Below are 19,683 nucleotides of genomic sequence, written 5' to 3' on the forward strand. Positions count from 1 at the left end.
TTCTAAGCTGAAGGTGATTGAAGAAGCAGATACAAAATATGTTCTCCAGCTTTTCTCCAACCTTTGCCTAAAAGCAAGACATAAATTTACAAGGCTGTCCTTCCTTTCCTCTTTAGTGGGAAGGACAGACTTTCAGGGGAGATTATTATGCATTGATATCAGCCTGGAGACAGCACCAGAGGAATCTATGTAACAAACTTTATTATCTTTTAAGTACTGTCAGATTCCCATATATTTACTTCCACACAATTTGCGGCTTCTAGAGACTCAAAGTCTTTTTCCTTTGTCTTGTCACTTACCGAAAATGTATTATTCTTTGTTGAAAATGCCATATGCACCGGAATTCTAAGCCACTTATTTGAGAATTACTCATTTCCTGGGTATCTCCCATGTGTATATGAGAATCATATGTTAATGAACTTGTTGGGTTTTGCTTGCAAATCTGTCTTTGTTAGAGGAAGCCCAACAACAAATTCAGAAGGTAGAGGAAAAATTATTCTTCCTCCCTTACACTATTACAAACATTGGTGTACGAATATCTGTTCAAGTCCCTGCTTATATTTTTTTGGGTATACAGTCAGAAGTAAAATTGCTGGATCATATAGTAATGCTTTGTTTAATTTTTTGAGGAATTGCCCTACTGTTTCCCATGGTGGCTCCATCATTTTACATTTTCACCAGTAATGCTTAAAGACTTCAATATTTTTCTCTCCCAAAAACACTTGCTATGTTTTTATTTTTCTTTTTTTTTGGGGGGGGCGGAGATGATCACCATCCTAATAGATATGACCTCCTCTCTTTTTATGAGTGTTAACATGGTATATATTATTGTAATCTTTTATTTTAACCCATTTGTGTCTTTACATTTAGCATATGTCTCATAAACAGGATAATTTGGGCTTGCTTTTTATCCAATTGACTATCTTGTAATTCTGGCAATTCTATGATTTATATTTTATGTCAATAATTGAATTATCAGGTTTATCTATTATCTTTTATTAGCTTTATGGTTTCTCTATGTGTTTGTCATCCCAAGTGTTCTCTTTTCTGTTTTTTTTTTTGGATTAATTTAAATTTTGTTATGATTTTACTTTTCTACTTTGCTAATTATCTTTAGCTCTTTTAAGAAAGTTTTCTAGTGTCCGTCCAAGCAATATATCCATTTCACGCATAGTATAAGAACTGAACAACACTGTACTTCCATTTCTCCAATTGCAAGCTTCATGTTGTTATTTTTATATGATTTACTTATCAGTTACAAATGTCACAAACATATTTATCATTTTAATCAGTCAATTATTTATCAAAATATTTAAATTTTAGAAAGAATCTTATTTATTTCCCAGTTTGGATACTTTTCTTAATCTTTATTTCCTTGCATAGTTCTCTGCTCTCGTCTGGCAGATGGAATCTTTTTTCTTTTCTTTTGCCTGAGGAGTTTCTCTTGTAGTGCTGTTGTACTGACCATAGATTCTTTTAAAATTTTATGCCTAGAAAAGTCTTTAGTTTATCTTCATTTTGAAAGACACCGTCTTCATGTGTAGAGTTCTAGGTTCACAGTTGTTTTGTTTTTTTTTGTTTTTGAGACGGAGTCTCACGCTGTTGCCCAGGCTGGAGTGCAGTGGCGCGATCTCGGCTCACTGCAAGCTCCGCCTCCCGGGTTCCCGCCATTCTCCTGCCTCAGCCTCCTGAGTAGCTGGGACTACAGGCGCCCGCCACCGCGCCCGGCTAATTTTTTTTTGTATTTTTAGTAGAGACGGGGTTTCACTGTGGTCTCGATCTCCTGACCTTGTGATCCGCCCGCCTCGGCCTCCCAAAGTGCTGGGATTACAGGCTTGAGCCACCGCTCCCGGCCCACAGTTGTTTTATTTAGGATGCTGACAACTTTTCTCACTGTGTGATTTCCAATGAGAATTATTTTCTCAAGCGTATCTCTGTTCTTCTGTATGCAACGTGCTCCCCTCCCCTCAAAGCCTGGTTACTTTTAATTACTTTTCTCATCACTTTTCTGCATTTTTATTATAATGCACTTTTTTGTTGTATTTGTATTTCTTTGGCTTGGGTTTTGTGGAACTTTTTAAGTCTTGGATTATGGTTTTAATAAAATTTGGAAAATTTTCCTTCATAATTTAAAAAAGTATTTGTCTGCCCCCCAACCATATTGGACCTTTTCAAGTTATCTCGCAGCTCACCAAAGAGCTTTTCATTTTGTTTATGGTCTGTTTCTTTGTTTTTGTTGTTGTTTTTTTTTTTTTGGATAGTTTGTCCATGTGCCTCAGTCTCACTTTTAGGGTCTCCTGCCATGTCAATCTGCCATTAATCTTACCCACTATAATTTTTTACCTCAGATGGTGTAGTTTTCTTTTCTGGAAGTTTGACTTTGGCTCTTCTATCTTCCAAGTTTTCTTTTTGCTTTCTGAAATATAGATTTATAATAACAGTTTGAACGTCCCTCTCTGCCCACTCTCACACTTGTGTCAGATTTGATTGGGTAACTTCTCTTTTATGTGTCATATGTTCCTACCCTTTTGCAAGTCTGGTAATGTGTGATTTGATGACAGCATTGTAAATTTCACCATTTTAGTGCTGCACAATTTTGTTTCTTTATGAATGTTCTTAAACTTTTGTCATAGAACACAGTTAAATTAGAAACAATTATATCTTTTTGGGTCTACTTTTAAGATTTTAGGTGGGCTCAGTTTGGCATTGAGTTCAGGGCTAATTTTTCCCCATTACAGAGACTCTGAATGCTCCACAGAGTGCACTGTGTTGGAATCCCAATGAGGTTTCCAGGTGACAATATTTTAATATAGCAAGAGAAGACTGTTCAGTTCTTGTTCCACAGAGCTGTTTGTGCACACCTGGGAAGATTAGGAGGCTGCTCCCAAGTGGCCTCACATAACAACATTCATTATGTTTTTAAAATTTTGAAATTCAGACTTCTGAGAACAAAGGCCTTATGTTGTCAGCAGTTTGAGTGTGGATCACAAAAGAGTTGCGTGGGCCACTATACTGATTACTAATTTACAATGAAGAATTTACTTGATAAAAGAGCCGGGATATGCACATTGTGAAGATCATGCCATTCTCTCCCTGTAGCCAAGGTTTAGGGTAGATTAAATGACAGTTTACTAATTTTCAATAACAAATAGCTGTGAAGCTTTTATGACCAGTGAATTATCTCCTCCCATGGAAAGGCAAGTGAGATCTAGGTGAATATATATCCATATATGTGTTCTGTAATCATCTCATTATATACAATTTGAATATGTATAACATATAGTTCTAAGACCTCAGATAAATGGATTCATTTTCCTTTCTTTTCGTTCTATCGAGAGGTGAATATTTTTAAGTTTAAAGGCAAAACTCGCTTTTCCCTGGACATAGCCACTACCAAATTGTTTCTTCTAATCTTTGCCTTTCGCATTTTTCAAAATTCTAAAGATAACCAATCTTGCACCTTTCTGATGTATGTATCCTTGGCTTAGATAGGTTTATAGATTCATTCTTAATGTATTCAATTTGTAAATCATTTAATCCTTCGAAGCTTTTACTAATTTTTGTCTGCTAATCTACTTTGTCTAACATTTGCTGTTTAACACAGGGGGACAATTATTTTTCTTCTCTTTAAAGTTCTCAAAAAACATATACATTCTATCTTGGAATTAGTGACAAGAAGGACCTATTTTGTATTATGTACTTCCTTCATCATTGCTTGATTTAAGACTGATTACCATTCAAAATACCATTGAATAATTTTAAGTGATTGAATAACATGAAGAAACCACACCTGTCATTTCAAAACATAATTCTAGCAGCCTTTTGAAAGAACAGCAGTGACATTCAAAATGCTCTTACCTGAAATTGCATGAACACCTCTATCAGACTGGATGTAAGTCCCAATGGCAAAAGCAAGACCTTGTACGATCCTGGCTGAAAAACATGACATGTCAATTTTTGAGTTGCTGCATCTTTGGAAGACACAGAGTAGTTTTAAGGAAATAGCTGGGGAGGAGCTCATCAACCACTTATTCAGTAAGACATTATTTCAACACTTTAACTGCTATGGCCTTTACAAGGGATGTTTACTAGCTATCAGCCTAGTGGAGGGGGATGAAGGACAGAGCAATATCTAATTGTGACTTAACAGAAACGATAACAACAAAATGAGATTAAGAGTCTTGAGAAAATGTTTGTTTCATTCCATATCATCTTTGAAGTACATTTATACAATGTAATAGGATCTTTTCCTCTCTCCCACTTCATATAAAACTAATGCCTTTCGTGATATTATAAGCTACAGTACATTCATCATTATACAGAGCTTAAAGTCTTACATCAAAATGTTCCCATTTGGTCACTTTGTTGGAAGTCTCAGTAGGGAAGATGAAAAACAAAAAAACTGACCTTGTATAGTTTGTCTACCGGATGAATGCAAAGAGCGTTTCTTTCCCGGGTTTTAGGGAAAATGAGGGCCAGCACCTTGTACAGTTGATCATGTCAGTCACAACTCTGCCTAGTTTTAATTAAAATTTTGTTAAGCGATAAAGGTTGTCTCATGCAGATTCATCATAATAAAAGACTGTTTTAGGAGTTCATGACATTCAAAATCTATTAAAATGTCATCCAAAAACTGTCAAAGTCGTTTACATCATATTTGGTAATCTTGATGGCAAATTCCCAGTGTACTATAAGATTTGTTAATTGCCAGGATCTGTGGGGTTGAATTAAAAAAATTCTATTACTCTAAACAATTCTGTAGGGTATGCACCAAATAGTTCTGTGATGTATATAGAGCCAAGCTCTGAAGTCCCCTTGTCTGTCTCTGAAGATCTGCTCTTTAACCAAAATGACAACCATATAAACACAAGAAGCATCTCCCACAGAAACATTTGAGGCCAGATCTTCACCGTGCTTCATCAGCCATCTCATCTCAGACCCAAAAGATAAAAGAGGACAATTACTTCTAATATCATCAAAATTACTCTAGTAGAGATACCTCGGCTTTCTAAAAGCACCTCAAAACTCACTGTCCACACTTATAATACGTTGCTTATATAAATTACTACCTTTATAGATTGTATTATGTATTATGGAGATGCTGTGCTAGGACACATTGTACTTTTTTCTTAATTTTCTTTTTGCTTTATCTGGGAGTGTGTGTTACATAAAAATAAAAGATTTATAAATGTTTCTGTATATCTGCTCAAAACTTCCTATTAAGTTCTTATAAATAACTTGAAAGTTATAAAGTCAATCAGAATTTTGAGAACTTGGAGGTGACCATGATCTTCGTAGACCAGAGGTGGGTGGGAGTGTGTGGGAAGTTAGGAAAAGAACCCCTGGACAGAGATAACCCTTGAGCTGGTCCCTTAGCATTCAGCCTTTGCATTGATGGAGAGGAGTGATGGAGAGGCATTAAGGGTGGAGTTTTGATGTGGAAAAAAGAGAGGAGATAGTGTGATTGTGTCAAGACCTGAGAAGAAGCATTTAGCATTGATTAAAATTGTTAAAAATTGGTTGCCACCGGTCTGTAGGGGTTTTCACTGATAATATAAAGAATTATAACTTTATATTATGGGATTTGCAGCACTCATGGCATTTTTAAGGAGGGAAGTGTCAAGCCGAAAATACAGTTTATTCACATTTTTAGTGTATTGAAATAAAAAAAAAATTGTGCCATTTCCTCAAGTTACTGGTTTGTTAGTTCCACTGATTGCCCTTAAGGCCAAGATTTTGAGCATTGTCTCTGCATGCAGCTTGAAACACACACACAGGATCACACACACACACTCACATACACACACAGAAACCATCTTTATACCTATGACATCAAAATTTGTATCTTCCCACCCAATTTTTCTGTGCTACAAATATACATTTCTAATCGTTTATTCAACATTGTGACAAATATATTTATATATTTATTTATTTATTTATTTATTTATTTATTGAGACTGAGTCTCACTCTGTCACTCAGACTGGAGTGCAGTGGCACAATCTCGGCTCACTGCAAGCTCCGCTTCCCAGGTTCATGACATTCTCCTGCCTCAGCCTCCCGAGTAGCTGGGACTACAGGCGCCCGCCACCACGGCCGTCTAATTTTTTTCTGTTTTATTTTTTAGTAGAGACGCGGTTTCACCGTGTTAGCCTGGATGCTCTCGATCTCCTGACCTCGTGATCCTCCCGCCTCAGCCTCCAAAAGTGCTGGGATTACAGGCGTGAGCCACCGTACCCAGCCAAAATGTATTTCAAAAACAGTAAAAATTAGTATGTCTAAAGTGAAAGCCATGATTTTCTACTCAAATCTGGCTCTTACCCAGTGATTCTTATCTCAGCGAAGGTTCAATCATCCATCCTTTCTGGAAAGCTCATCTCTGGGGATCCATCTTACTACTTATCCCTTCCTTACCTGCCCTCATCATATTTAAACAAGTCCTTTAGATTTTATTTACTACAATTTCTTAATCCTGTTTACTTCCTTTCATATCGTAGTCTAAATTGCCCTTGACTCTACCCCAGATATTGCCATTCTCTCTCAACAGTTTTCTCTATGTCCATTTCTGCATTTCTGGCCTTTCAATCTGCTCAACGCAAGAGTGAGTTTTAAGCAACATACCTGTGAGCATTCTCCTTAGAACTTTCCGGTGGTTTACCAGTTGATTAAATGCAGAGGTCAAAACTATTCACAGCAGGCTTCAAGTTCTACATTCTAGCTATAAATATACGTCTAGCTTAACTCAACACATGCCTGTGTGCCTTTTTTGGTTATTCATGTGCTATCTTAATTATTTGTTTTTTCTACCTGTTATGGACATTACGTCCTCTTCCTTTTTTTCTAATGGCACCACTAACATCTTTTAGTAATATGTCTCCGTACCTTAGCTTATGTCATTTCCTTAATGAAGCCACTCTTAAAACATCCCTAAACCACTCGAAATCTATCAGAATTCCATTTTTGCCCTCATAAATCTTATTTCAATGTATAGTTATCCATTTACTATGATAACCTCAGTATCTTGTGGACATTTTTCAATATCTTCCTCTTTTGTTTAAAGTTATTTTTTTTTCTTCACCAGATAGACCAATGAGCACAGTAACACCCATATAGTAAATGCTCAGTAGCTATGGTTGGAAGAAAAAATAAATGGTGAGACCAGTGAAAAGTAGAAAGAAAGATGAAATATATCTGATGAAATATTGGTTCTTTGGGGAACTAGGGAAGTCAAATCCATTTTGATTTCTGGCCTAACATATTCAAGAGTATAATTTACTGCACATAAGGCAAATTATAGTCATTCATGAAGGACTGCTCAGCCCTTATTAATAATGCTCAACGACATTGCAACAGCTTGTGAAGTCTTAGAAAATCCATGGAGTATTCAGACTCTGAATTTTATATGTTTACAATCCATAGAGACTTACATCAAGTGATTAAATATTTCCAAATATAAATCATATTTTGATCCAAAGAACTGTTAAGCTGTATTCAGGAGCCAGTACCAGTAGCACAAGTCCTAACCTAAGTAAGGAAATCCCTCAGTAGAGGAATAAGTAACACATACGTTCATTTTAAATACTCATAGAAAGTGATCACAGATATGCTACTTAACTAAATATGTAATTTTCAGTGGAATCTTCAATTCTCAATTGCTGTTTAAAAAAATCTTGGTCTTATAACTTAAAATTAGATTAATCAGATATATGGCAAGCATTGTATATACTACTTTGAATTTGGGTTTCATGTAAGTACCACAAAGGCACAGATTATTGTAGGTTTTGTTCAATGCTGTTTCACCAGTACTTTGAAGGATGTCAGCTACGTAATAGTCACTGTTTATTGAATTAAACTATTTAAATTAATGCTTGTGTATGAATGGACATATATCCATATAGAATATGTGTATTAAGTACCTACCATGTGCAAAGAAGTACGTTCAGTGCTGATGATGAGACAGAGAACCCCACATTTTCTACCCTCAAGGACCCTGAGTTCAGTGGAGGGATTATAATACATTAAAATTGCAGAGGCAGATACATAGGATTGTGTGAGAGGAGTTGAGGAGGGCTAATTGGGTAAGAAAAAAACTGAATCGCATGTTGTGGAGAGAACCAAGTCAAGGAAGGCGAAAATATACCCCAAGAAGAACAGCATCAGATAAGAAAATTGATTAAAGCGAGTTGGTCATTAGGGGACATACAAGACATCTGTTCTGGAGATACATATCTCAAGGACATGAAGAGTCCTGTTCAGCTTAGGGATTTTGAACACCACTCCCAGAGGTGGTTCAGAGAATGACCTTGTGGGGCAAAATGTGGAGGTAGAGATAGCAGTGAGGGTATGACTGAAATATGCCAGGTGAGAAAGGATGCAGTCATACTTGGGGCAAAAGTGAATGGCCTCGATTTAAGCAAAGTCTAGGAGCATAGTTGGTTCGGTTTGGCAATAGTTTGTGTATAGGTATCAAGGAGAAGTAGTAGGGGAAGTTATGAAAGATTTATCTCATCAGCTGCATGGATAGTAGTGCTGATAACCAAATTAAGAATATAAATAGGGACTGATTATGAGGGGGACAGGTGAGTATCCCATCCTGGAAATCTTATTTTGGAGGCTGAATATTGGGAGAGAAATCTAGGCTTCAGTATAGATGGCACAATCGGGATAGAGACTGATGACAGTAAACTCAGAGACTGAACCTTGGGAATACAAAGATTTAGGCCACACATAAAACATAAGATGGAAAGGCCAGCATAAGATAAACATACTAAATTTGACATTACAGGAACCAAGAAGATTGTTAAGAAAGCAGAAATTTTCACATAAAGCTAAATTCAAGTAACTCATAGTAAAAATGAAATAGATATTATTTTTAATGTTTTCTAGATTAAGAAAATGAAAGACCATAGAATGTACACATTTGTATAAAGTCATACTAATACATAGGAAATGAGCTTTTATACTAACCTATTTTAAACTTTAGTATGTCGGCATTCCCTTAGATTAAGTTCTAATTTTCTGGAATGAGAATTCACCCAGATTTGGTCTTATTAGGATACAAACTTTAATGATTGGGCAACTAAAAATGAAGTAGCCCTTGAGAAAAGTAATTCTCATATAATTTTTTAAAATTTCAAAGACCTTTAATAGAGTGAAATTGACTCATACACAGCAAAATTGATTATTTTCTTGTGACTCTTTTTAAATTTTCACTTATTTTGAGGCTAGAGGGAGATCAATGTCAAATTATATAATCGTATGATGTAATAATGTCATCTCAGCACTCCTCAACTACTTGTCTGACCAAAATTTTGTTAATTACTCGTGCTGACCTTTAACTTAGTATTTAATAAATGAACTATAATTTAGCAGCCTTAACTTTGTCCAGCTTCATGCCGTCAGTCACTAAATATGTCTTAAACATCTGTTATTTGTGAGAAAGTACTAAGTGTCAAGGTACAAAAAATAATACACAGTCTTGGAACACAAGGGGTTCATAGTGTAGTGCAAAACATAAATGGAAAAGTAAATTAAAAAGCAATAATAAGTAAAGTATATTTTCATAGGAAAAATGATAAAAGTAAATAAAACAACAAAGCCTAAGAGAAAATTATGAAGACTACTGTTGTTTAAAGGAGAAGCCTTTATAGTGACGATAATTTTGGGGTTGTAGAGTCAACCTAAAATGTTAGCAGATATCCACCCGGCACATGTGAAGGTGGTAGTGGAGGGTGTTGGCAGTCCAGCATTCCAGGCAAACAAGTAGAGTAAGTAAGTCAAGGCAGAAACAAGAGCCTCCAACACTGTCCAGGAGGTCTGCCCATCAATTTTGGAGTCCAAGAGAGTCACCAAAGAATTTAGAAGGCAGGAAGAAGATTCACTTTCTTCATTTTCAGACATTTGCACTGTTAGTTTTGAACAAACTTCTGTTTATTATTATGTCCTGTTATATTCTGAATGAATAAGACATAAACCTTCACTGCTTAGTACATCATGCTTGTCTTGAAAAGAATAGGAAAAAATGCTGATAGAAGAACTTTTGGGAATATTAGAGAAAACCATAGCAAAATTCATGTGTGTGTACATTCAGTTCTTTATTCAAGTCATGATTATTTCATCCTTACTAAAATATTTCTTTCGCTGTTTAGAATACACGATAACTGATATATTAAGTGCATCATTAACATTTTATTTAGTTTGATAAAAAATAAGAAAACCTTTTTTTGATATTATCTTTATTTACTCAGATATTTGCTTTCTGAAGAAATTATTATTAGCCTAGTAATTATATTCACAAGCAATAATTTTTTGTAGTACTGACCTCATTATACTATCAAATGGTAAACCCTTTTGGTTTTAATAAGGCAATTGCAGTGTAAATATAAGGCGTCAGGACTATAATCCCTAAAGAAAATATCAGCCAAGAGCACCAGTGTTTTAGTGTTGAACTAGGAGTTTTCCTGGTTGCAATGGTAAGTGAATAGTAACGTCCTAATGCCTTGATCTGTAAGTCAGCAAATTTTCCAAATCTGATTTTGGCACATGCCATTACCAAATTTAATTAGACATTTTTTAAACCATGCCTAACAAGAGTGCAGACAAGAAAACTAGTTTGAACTTTGCTTCTGGTGCCAATAGCATTATAAAATGTGGTAAACACTGGTAATTGTGTTTAGTTCAATAACACTTTTAATTATGATTGAGCTCTCCTTCAGAGTCTATGGATTTTACTGATGCAAAACAAACAGCAGAATGCCAAGTGAAGGCAGCCTCATGGATTTCCATGGCCTAATTAAGGTACAGATTCGTTGCTTCCCCATGGCGGCCTTAAGCAAAATAAGCTACGTGCTTGTAATTTCATAGTCAGATCCGTTTTGCTTAAAATATGAAACTAATACAATGATATCTTTAATCTCTGTATACCCTGTGCACTTATCTTTGTGTCTGAAATATAATAGACACTTTGTTTTTGTCTGCCAAATGAAGAAAAAATATAGTAAAACAAACACATAATGCAGAGAAAATAGAATGTGTTGACTTGGGGTGATTTGGCTATTTATGAGGTATTGATGATGATGGTTAATTACTCAAATATTTAGAACTAATTTCCTCCATGTCTTCCCACTTTTAACTCATTAGATTTCCCCACACCCTCTCTCATGTTTATTCTAAAATGAGAAATGGAGAGCAGTATTAATACCCCTGGGTCTGCGGATCTCCTGCCTTCTGGCAACATTTATTTCCTTTGGAACGTTTTGTCCATATTTGCTAAATACATAGTGACAAAGTAAATCAATGACATAATTAATTGTAATCAATCTTAAGCTCTTTTTGTTCATCCTCCAGGACTCCTTCTACTTCCTGTGAAAAGGGCCGTTTCAAAGGGAAAGACATCTGTCATGTGGGCTTCTGTTCTCGCTTCAGTATTGCTGAATGAAACATGACAAAAGAAATGATGTCAAATCAACTGAAAGATAATATTTGTACTTTTGTGTCCTTATCATGCTTCAGGTTTGGGTTAAGCATCTCTGGCCAAGAGATATAGGCTAATTTCTAGAACATTAGCTAATGGAGTCAGTTAATGGAATAAGGATCTATACAAACTAGATGAAAAAGAATCAAGTGTCTGCACTTTCTGAAGAATTGAGAGATGCACAGCATTTAATTTTGTGTTGCTGATGGGATCTTCTTTCTCGAGTTCCTCCCATTTTTACACAAATGAACATTTGGGTTGTCAGGATATCCCCCCAGAACATAACATTGCCTGAATCTGCAACACTCTTTACTCAATAGGAAATTACCAATAAAACCCACAGCAGCGTGACAGAAAACACCCAGATAATGCTGGTGGAAATAACATTGGTATCAATAACTTAATTTTTTTGTAAACTCAGAAATTGCATAATCCCATCAGCTGCTGGGTGTCTCCTTTCAGTGCAGCTGCTGAGAACTGTCTGCTCTCAGGTTCAGAGAGAAGCTCGTATTTGCTCTGTTCTTTGATATCTATTTTCTCAGAAATCAGCCTGGAGACTGTGTACACTAGCGGATGTCATTCTTAAATGAATCAGAGCACATCCTATTTTGTGTTTAAAACATTTAAACATCAAAATTCAGAGTTCTGTCTACATCAGAGGGGGGTTAGGCAAAATATTTACTATAGATTTATAGATGTAATTATATTATCCCAGAGGCTGTTTAAAGTTAAGAGGCTTTCTACTTGCATCACAGATTAACATTCTCAGGATTTGTAACTAAATAATGACACTAAAAATTGCAAATGAAAATATTGCTTTTAATATTCTAATTTGAGAAATTCAAGAAATGTATCATTTTGATGGTGTTTGCTTTTGCATAAAATGAACTTTATTTAAAAATAAATGTCGTTTTTATTCTACTGTTTAGGTGAATTATATGTACTCTTCTTTTTCTTGCTAAAATCCAGCAAGATTTTACAGTGTTCCAATGTAATAAATATTGTACTCAACATGTGGCTCACAATACAATCTGTTAAGCAGTCTGTGAGATGGAAAAACTGTGAAATGAAGAGAATACACACCAGACATTTTTAAAATGGCTTAAATGAATCTTTTCTGTCTCAATGCAGTGATAGCAGAGCACAGATGATTTTGCTTTGGGCGAAGTAAATCAGCAATAAAGAAAAAGTCGCTCATTTGACCTGAGTCCAATTTTGTCATGTGTACATATATCACTGCTGACTTCTACGTTTCCATATTAGCAGATTGGCAGTCAAGAATAAAAGGATGTGATGCTTGCCTTATGAGATTGGTCTGAAGGAAGAATTCATATGTCAACTATATTTTAGAGTTAAAATTTAATGAATTCCTGTAAGATTATGTTCAGGAATGGATGAAAGAAATTAAAATTGTATGAATCTAAAACTGCCAGTTACAGGTAGTTTGCAGGGATTCCGTGTGTCGTGAATATGGTGTGATTTGAAGGTGCACCTTACTCAACATTGTAGGTAATATCAAAAGTAAAACGTTTGCCAATAGGAGCTGCACCAGGAGCAAGGAGGGCAGAGGAATTTTGTGCTAATTCCTGAAAAGTGGATTTACAGGTTTCGAGAGCAATCCTTGAATCTTGGCCCACTGTGGCCCAAAACTCAATGCTATAAAACTTCCAGAATCCATAAAGAACAATGTGTTCATGCTGAATCAGAGTAGTATCTGCTAACTATATTCACTTTTCCTCTGGACAATAAAAAGTGAAATATGGAAAACGTTTAGCTAGAAAGGTTATAAGAAGATGTGTGTGTGTGTGTGTGTGTGTGTGTGTGTATGTATGTGAAGGGCAGGATGGCTCCAATAAGTAACCAAAAGAGTAGAACTCAAAACTTAGTAAAACAGGAGGAAAAGCCTTGAGAAATCTAAAACGTTGGTGCAAATGGAGTTGGAAGAACTAGAACCTACCATCATAGCTCACACAGGTTGAGGAGAAAAAGACCAGGGGAATCATCAAGTAAAAATGAGTCTTTAAAATAAAGAACAGAACACATGTCAAATATACACAAAGACAATAAGAATATTTTGTTCATTTTTGTCTGCAAAAGAGAGAGGGGCTGAGTGGTGCTCTGAATAGAAAACCGTTTTCCTCCAAGATGGTATTTAAACCCAGGATTGAAGGAACACTTGAGTCAACCTCAATGTTTCTAAATACATGTCATAACCAAGAAAGTCAGGTTCTCAGTTAAGCTCAGACTGTTCATGATTTTGACACCTGGCTTTGATGCAGTATATATCTGAAGCCAGTGCAATTATGTAGGAGGGAGAACAGTAAATTTCAATATATTTCCTTTTCCTTACTGAGACTTCAGTAAATAAAGGCAGATACCAAATTTAAAATACATGGTGGTATTCCCAATAAAGAAGTAATTTCAAGCCTTTTAATTTATCTTAAATGTTTCAGAGATTGTTTATGATTCTACCATGTAACTATTTTTTAAGTATAATAATTTATCATGGAGTGCATTGGGCACCCCAGGAAGGTGTGTCGTGAATATAGTGTGATTTGAAGGCACAGCTCAATACCCCACGTGCCTAGGGAAATTCTGATCCAATCGGAGACAAAAGATGCTTGCCTGTGATTAATAAATAGTAAGTTACTACACTATCATTGAAGGGATATTGATTAGAAAGCAAGTGTGCTAATTTGACTCTTCCTGGCTATTTAGCTAATCTAACATGAATTAATCTTTCTAGGTCATGGTTACTTTGGTTTACCTGTAATAGATTTACCTATAGTACAATTTACTTGTTTAAGGCCTTCTGACATATAGGGCAAACATTTTCTCTATTGTAGTGGCTACAGGTACAGCCGTGCACCAAAATGCCTTCTGCCACTCTTTACTCAGTGACCTCAGTCAGCAAGGCTTCCACAGAGCAAGCAAGTCTGTCCTCCAGACCGGTGGGACTTAAACCAGGTTTTCACCTTAATAATGTCTATTTCATACCAGTTTTGCAGATGAGCTCACTAGACTGCAAGTGGCGGGACATGCAATGAGATTTCACACAAGCAGGGGGATTCCAGAGCTCTCAATCGAAAACACTAGCTCTACTGAGATCTCCAAGCTGCTTGAAAAACAGAAACAAACAAACAAAAAAAAGCTCTATACAGTAAGCATCCATTCCCCAAGTAAGATCAGGTCCCTCAATGTCCAAGTCTCCACTTTTAGCAGTGTGTGTGAGTGTTTGAAGTCATTTCAAAGTCCACAAGTGTGACTGACAGAGTGAACTTGTATGGCTCTGCCAAAAGCCTCATTGGCGTTGCTGAGCAAGAGCACGTGCACACTCCATGTCCCACTGACAGCCTGCTCCTCGTCCTCCTGCGAAGAGACTTCCTCCCACCTCCCATCCAAGTTGGTGTGCTCTCTAGACAGATTTCAAAATGTCTTGTCTTACCAGTTAGGAGCTCACAGAGTTGGAATTCAGGGTGAAATTCACGGATGCCTGGTTATGGAAAACTGTGGGTTGTGAAGGCAAGGCAGGAAAAAGCTGAAAGTTTGGCTTTCTAACTGCAAATGAGTCTCACAGGTGTTCTGTGACCTTAACCTGGCGTGAGAGGGGAGCAGCGAAGGACAAGTTTTTTGTCCTTTCCAGACATTGAGTATTGAAAATCAGGACAGATGGAGTTTTTTCAAAACAAATATTTTTAGAACTCTAGAGTATTATTCCAGAGGTTTGCAGTTTGGGAAGGCACGGTTGGAAAACATTAAAATAATTTTTTAAACACCAAGTGTTCTTTACACAAAGGATAACAGATCTAACATCAAATATCTTCATTACAGGCATTTTATTGTGCATCTGAGATACTACATTTGTTTACAAACTGAAGGTTTGTGACTGCCTGTGTTGAGCAACTGTATTGGCATCATTTTCCCAGCAGCGTGAGCTCACTTTATGTCTCCGTCACATTTTGGTAATTCTTGCAATATTTTTTACTTTTTCATTATTACTATATGTGTTATGGCATTCTGTGATCAGTATTCATTGATGTTAATTTTAATTGTTTAGGGGGGTCATGACTCACACCCACATAGGACAGTTAACTTAATACATCAACGTCCTGTGTGTTCTGACTGCCTCACCAACCATCTGTTCTCCCATCTCTCCCTCTCCTTGGGCCTCCCTATTCCCTGAGACACAATGATACTGCAATTAGGCCAATTAATGACCTCTAAGTATTCAAGTGAAAGGAAGAGTCCAACATCTCTCACTTTAAATCAAAAGCTAGAAACGATTAAGCTTAATGAGAAGGCATGTTGAAAGCTCAGATAGGCCAAACACTTAGCATTGTGTATCAGATAGTTAGCCAAGTTGTGTGGGCAAAGGAAAAGTTCTTGAAGGAAATTAAAAGTGCTACACTAAGTAAGGCATGGATAATAAGAAGGCAAAACAGTCTTATTGTTGATAAGGAGAAAACTTTAGTGGTCTGGATAGAAAATCAAACCAGCCACAACATTCCCTTAACCCAAAAACTAATCCAGAGCAAGGTCCCAACTCTCTTCAATTCTGTGAAGGCTGAGAGAGGATAGAACGCTGCAGAAGAAAAGTTCGAAACCAGCAGAGGTTGGTTTATGAGGTTTTTAAGGAAAGAATACATCTTTATAACATAAATGTGCAAAGCGAAGCAGCAAATGGTGATGTAGAAGCTGCAGCAAGTTAACTAGAAACTCCAACTAAGATCATTGATGGCAGCAGCTACACTAGACAAGAGAATGTGAATGTAGATGTAATAGCCTATAATGGAAGACGCTGACATGTAGAACTTTCATAGCTAGAGAGGAAAAGTCAATGCCTGACTTCAGAGCTTCAAAGGACAAACTTACAGCATGATGTGCTGATTATTTTAAGACAACTGCTGAGACTTACTGCTCAGAAAAATATTTCTTCCAAAATATTATTTCTTATTGACAATGTACCCAAGAGTTCTGATGGAGATGTGTAAGAAGATTATTGTTATTTTCATGTCTGCTAACAAAATGTCCATTCTATAGCCCATTGATTAAGGAGTCATTTTAACTTTCAAGTCTTATTAATTAAGACATACATTTATTATTTAAGACATACATTTATTATTTAAGACATACCTTTCATGAGGCTATTGCTGTCACAGATAGTGATTTCTTTGATGGATCTGAAGAAAGTAAATTGAGAATCCACCTGCCTTGGCGTCCCAAAGTGCTGGGATCCCAAAGTGCTGGGATTACAGGCATGAGCCACTGCACCTGGCCTTCATCATTATACTTTTAAAAGTTAAAATTGCAGGCTAAATATTATCTAAAACTTTTAAAATTAAATACCAGTTAATGAAATGGTAATGAAGAAATAAACATGGTCATGAAAAGACAATAAGCAATTTATGTAAACTAAAACTTTTAAATGTCTGCTGGGTTGTGTGCGGGGGAGTAGAGTCATTTCAGCTTAAAACACTGAAAGTTTGTGGTAAATAATTTCTCATTTTTTTTTTCTAGAGCAATTGAGCTGATTTTAGAATTATCTGCTATTAATTAAAAGTAGTGCAAAAACCGCAATTACTTTTGCACCAACCTAAGACTAAAAAGTGAATAAATTACAAAAAAAACCAAAAAAGCCCATTGGTTTTGGGGTTAGAAATTGTGTCTTTCACCCTGGCTCTAATTCACAATGTGGCCAGGGACAAGGCAGTTATCCACCTTGCACAGGACTCCATCTCCATCTGAGAGTCTCTGATCTAGGCAAGCTTACTCAGGTTAAGTCCTGCAGCTGGTTCGCAGCTCTTCCATCTGACCATGGTGCAATAAGAAGCATTGCCTTCTTTGCCTTATTCCAGTTCTCTTATTTCCTTTCCTTTACAGTTGACTGCTACAGCTGTTATTTGTGGAATGAAACTGCCCAGCTCTTCAGTCCCCATGACCATTAATGCTGCAATTAGTTATCTGATGATAATGCTATCAAAAATCAACAACACTGAGTATTGCATTTGGGTAACACAAAATGAGCTAGGACGTTCCCTCAGATTAAATGATGGTTTCACACTTAGAGGATTTTATTTCTTCTTCTCCTAGTGCTTTTTCTATCTTCACTTCATTATGTTTCTTATTAAATATTAAGGGACATGCCAGCCTACTCTGATTTCTCTGCTCATTATGTTAATGCCACAGAGAATTTCAAAACCTTTGCCTGTACAGTTCAAGGAATAAGCATTTAAACTAAACTACTTCATAACTAAAACATAATGGCCAGGCAAGACCAAACTAAAAGAGTGAGCAAACAAATAATCACACTTGAACAGAAAGCAAAGATACTCCCTGGGAAGATAATATTGGCAACTACTGTAAAAACCCTCTTCAGATATTTATTGTACTTATATCTCATTTATATAGATAACTCCAATAGACAAATGTGTAAATTATATGTATGAAATTAACTCAAGTGATTACTAAATACTTTTCATCAAAACATGTTCAAATATACTCTTGATTCTTAAACTGCATATATAATGATTATTTGTGATTTTAATTCTTTAAAAATATTTTTGGAAAGGAGATCTTGCTTTGTTGCCCAGGCTGGAGTGCAGTGGTGTGAGCATAACTCACTATGGCCTCCAACATCTGGACTCAAATCATCCTCCCACCCTACCCTCCTGAGTAGCTGGGACTACAGGCACATGGCCTGGCAGTTGGCTAATTATATTTTTGTTATTATTTCTTATGGAGATGGGGTCTTGCCATGTGGCCCAGTCTGGTCTTGAACTCGTGGCTTCAAGTGACCCTCCGACCCTGGCCTCCCAAAGTGCTGGGATTATATGCATGAGCCACAGTGGCTGGCCCCATCTGCTATTTTCCTCTTGTAAATATACAGAAAATGATTTTGAGCTGATGCATTGCATCTGTACATTGACATTAGGTGGACTGCTGGACTGGGCTTCCAAGAGTCTGTTTAATGATGTGGTGATCAATCAGCTAGTTATTCCCTTGAGAAAACACTTCTACTCAGCAAACATGTTTGTTTTCATCACAAAGGATCTGTATAGGAAGCTCCCTCTCTGAGGTTTTCTTGGAGCACTGCAAGTGAATGAAGCCTTACTTTTAAAGAGAGGATTGAAAGACATGTGATGATATGCAAAATGTATTTCACTAATTTTTGTGAGATATTGAAAGAACAAGGCTGAGTCACTTAAATAACTGATTAATAATAGGAAAGGGTGAAGGTTTGAGGTAGAAACTGTCAGTGTTTGATGGATCACGTGAAGTTTTCCTCTGGGCAGAAGCAGATATGTAAACAACAACATCACAGTGCAGCAACATATTGGAGGTATGTTGACTGTGCTGAGCTTGTTTTCAGCTTATGGCTATATTACAAACAGTGATGCTATTACAATATTTGCACAGGTTTTCTGGTGAAAACATATGTGCATTTCTAGGGTGTGTGCTTAGGAGTAGGATTTCTGAGCCAGAGAGTATATGCACATACTCAGCTTCAGTAGACACTGCAAAACTTGTGTTTTCAAAGTAGTTGTATCAATTCAAACTCTCACTAGCATAAAACTCCTTCCTGCAGACCCTCCTTAAGACTGGTGTTTACGTTTCTAGCCTTCTGTATTGGTAGATAGTCATATCAGCTGCTAATTTAAGTTTGGGTTTCCATGAGTAACCAGAGCTGTTGAGAATATCTGCCTTTGTTTATCTGCCACTTGGATATCTTCTTTTTCTTCTCCTGTTGGATCCTCTGCCTTTCTCTTATTCATGTGAAAAGGGTAGCTACACATTCTGAATTTGAGTCATTTGACAAATACCTGTATTGCAAATGTCTTCTTCAATCCTGTGTCTTGAAGTTGTCAAGCTTAATCCTATGATCCATGTCAGGTGAATGTTATCTGTAGTGTGAGGTAGGGGTCAATACTAACTTTTCATTTTCCTTCGGATAGCTGACTGTTCTAACACATCTTCTGAACATTTATTCTCACTGTAATGAAGTGAAACTACCCCATGTTTTTTCTGTCGTTGTTGTTTATTAAATTAGGTGAACTCGTGTGTACACTTATTTCTAAAATCTCTATTTCATTTTATTTTGTATCAATACTTCATTGTTTTAATTACATTCCAATAGCTATAATAAAAATGTATCAGTCCTCTAAATTCCTTTCTCAAGATTTACTTAACCATTATTAGCTATTTTCCATAGCAT

Source organism: Macaca fascicularis, chromosome 3 (genome assembly GCF_037993035.2).
Source record: "Macaca fascicularis isolate 582-1 chromosome 3, T2T-MFA8v1.1".
Lineage (NCBI taxonomy): Eukaryota > Metazoa > Chordata > Mammalia > Primates > Cercopithecidae > Macaca > Macaca fascicularis.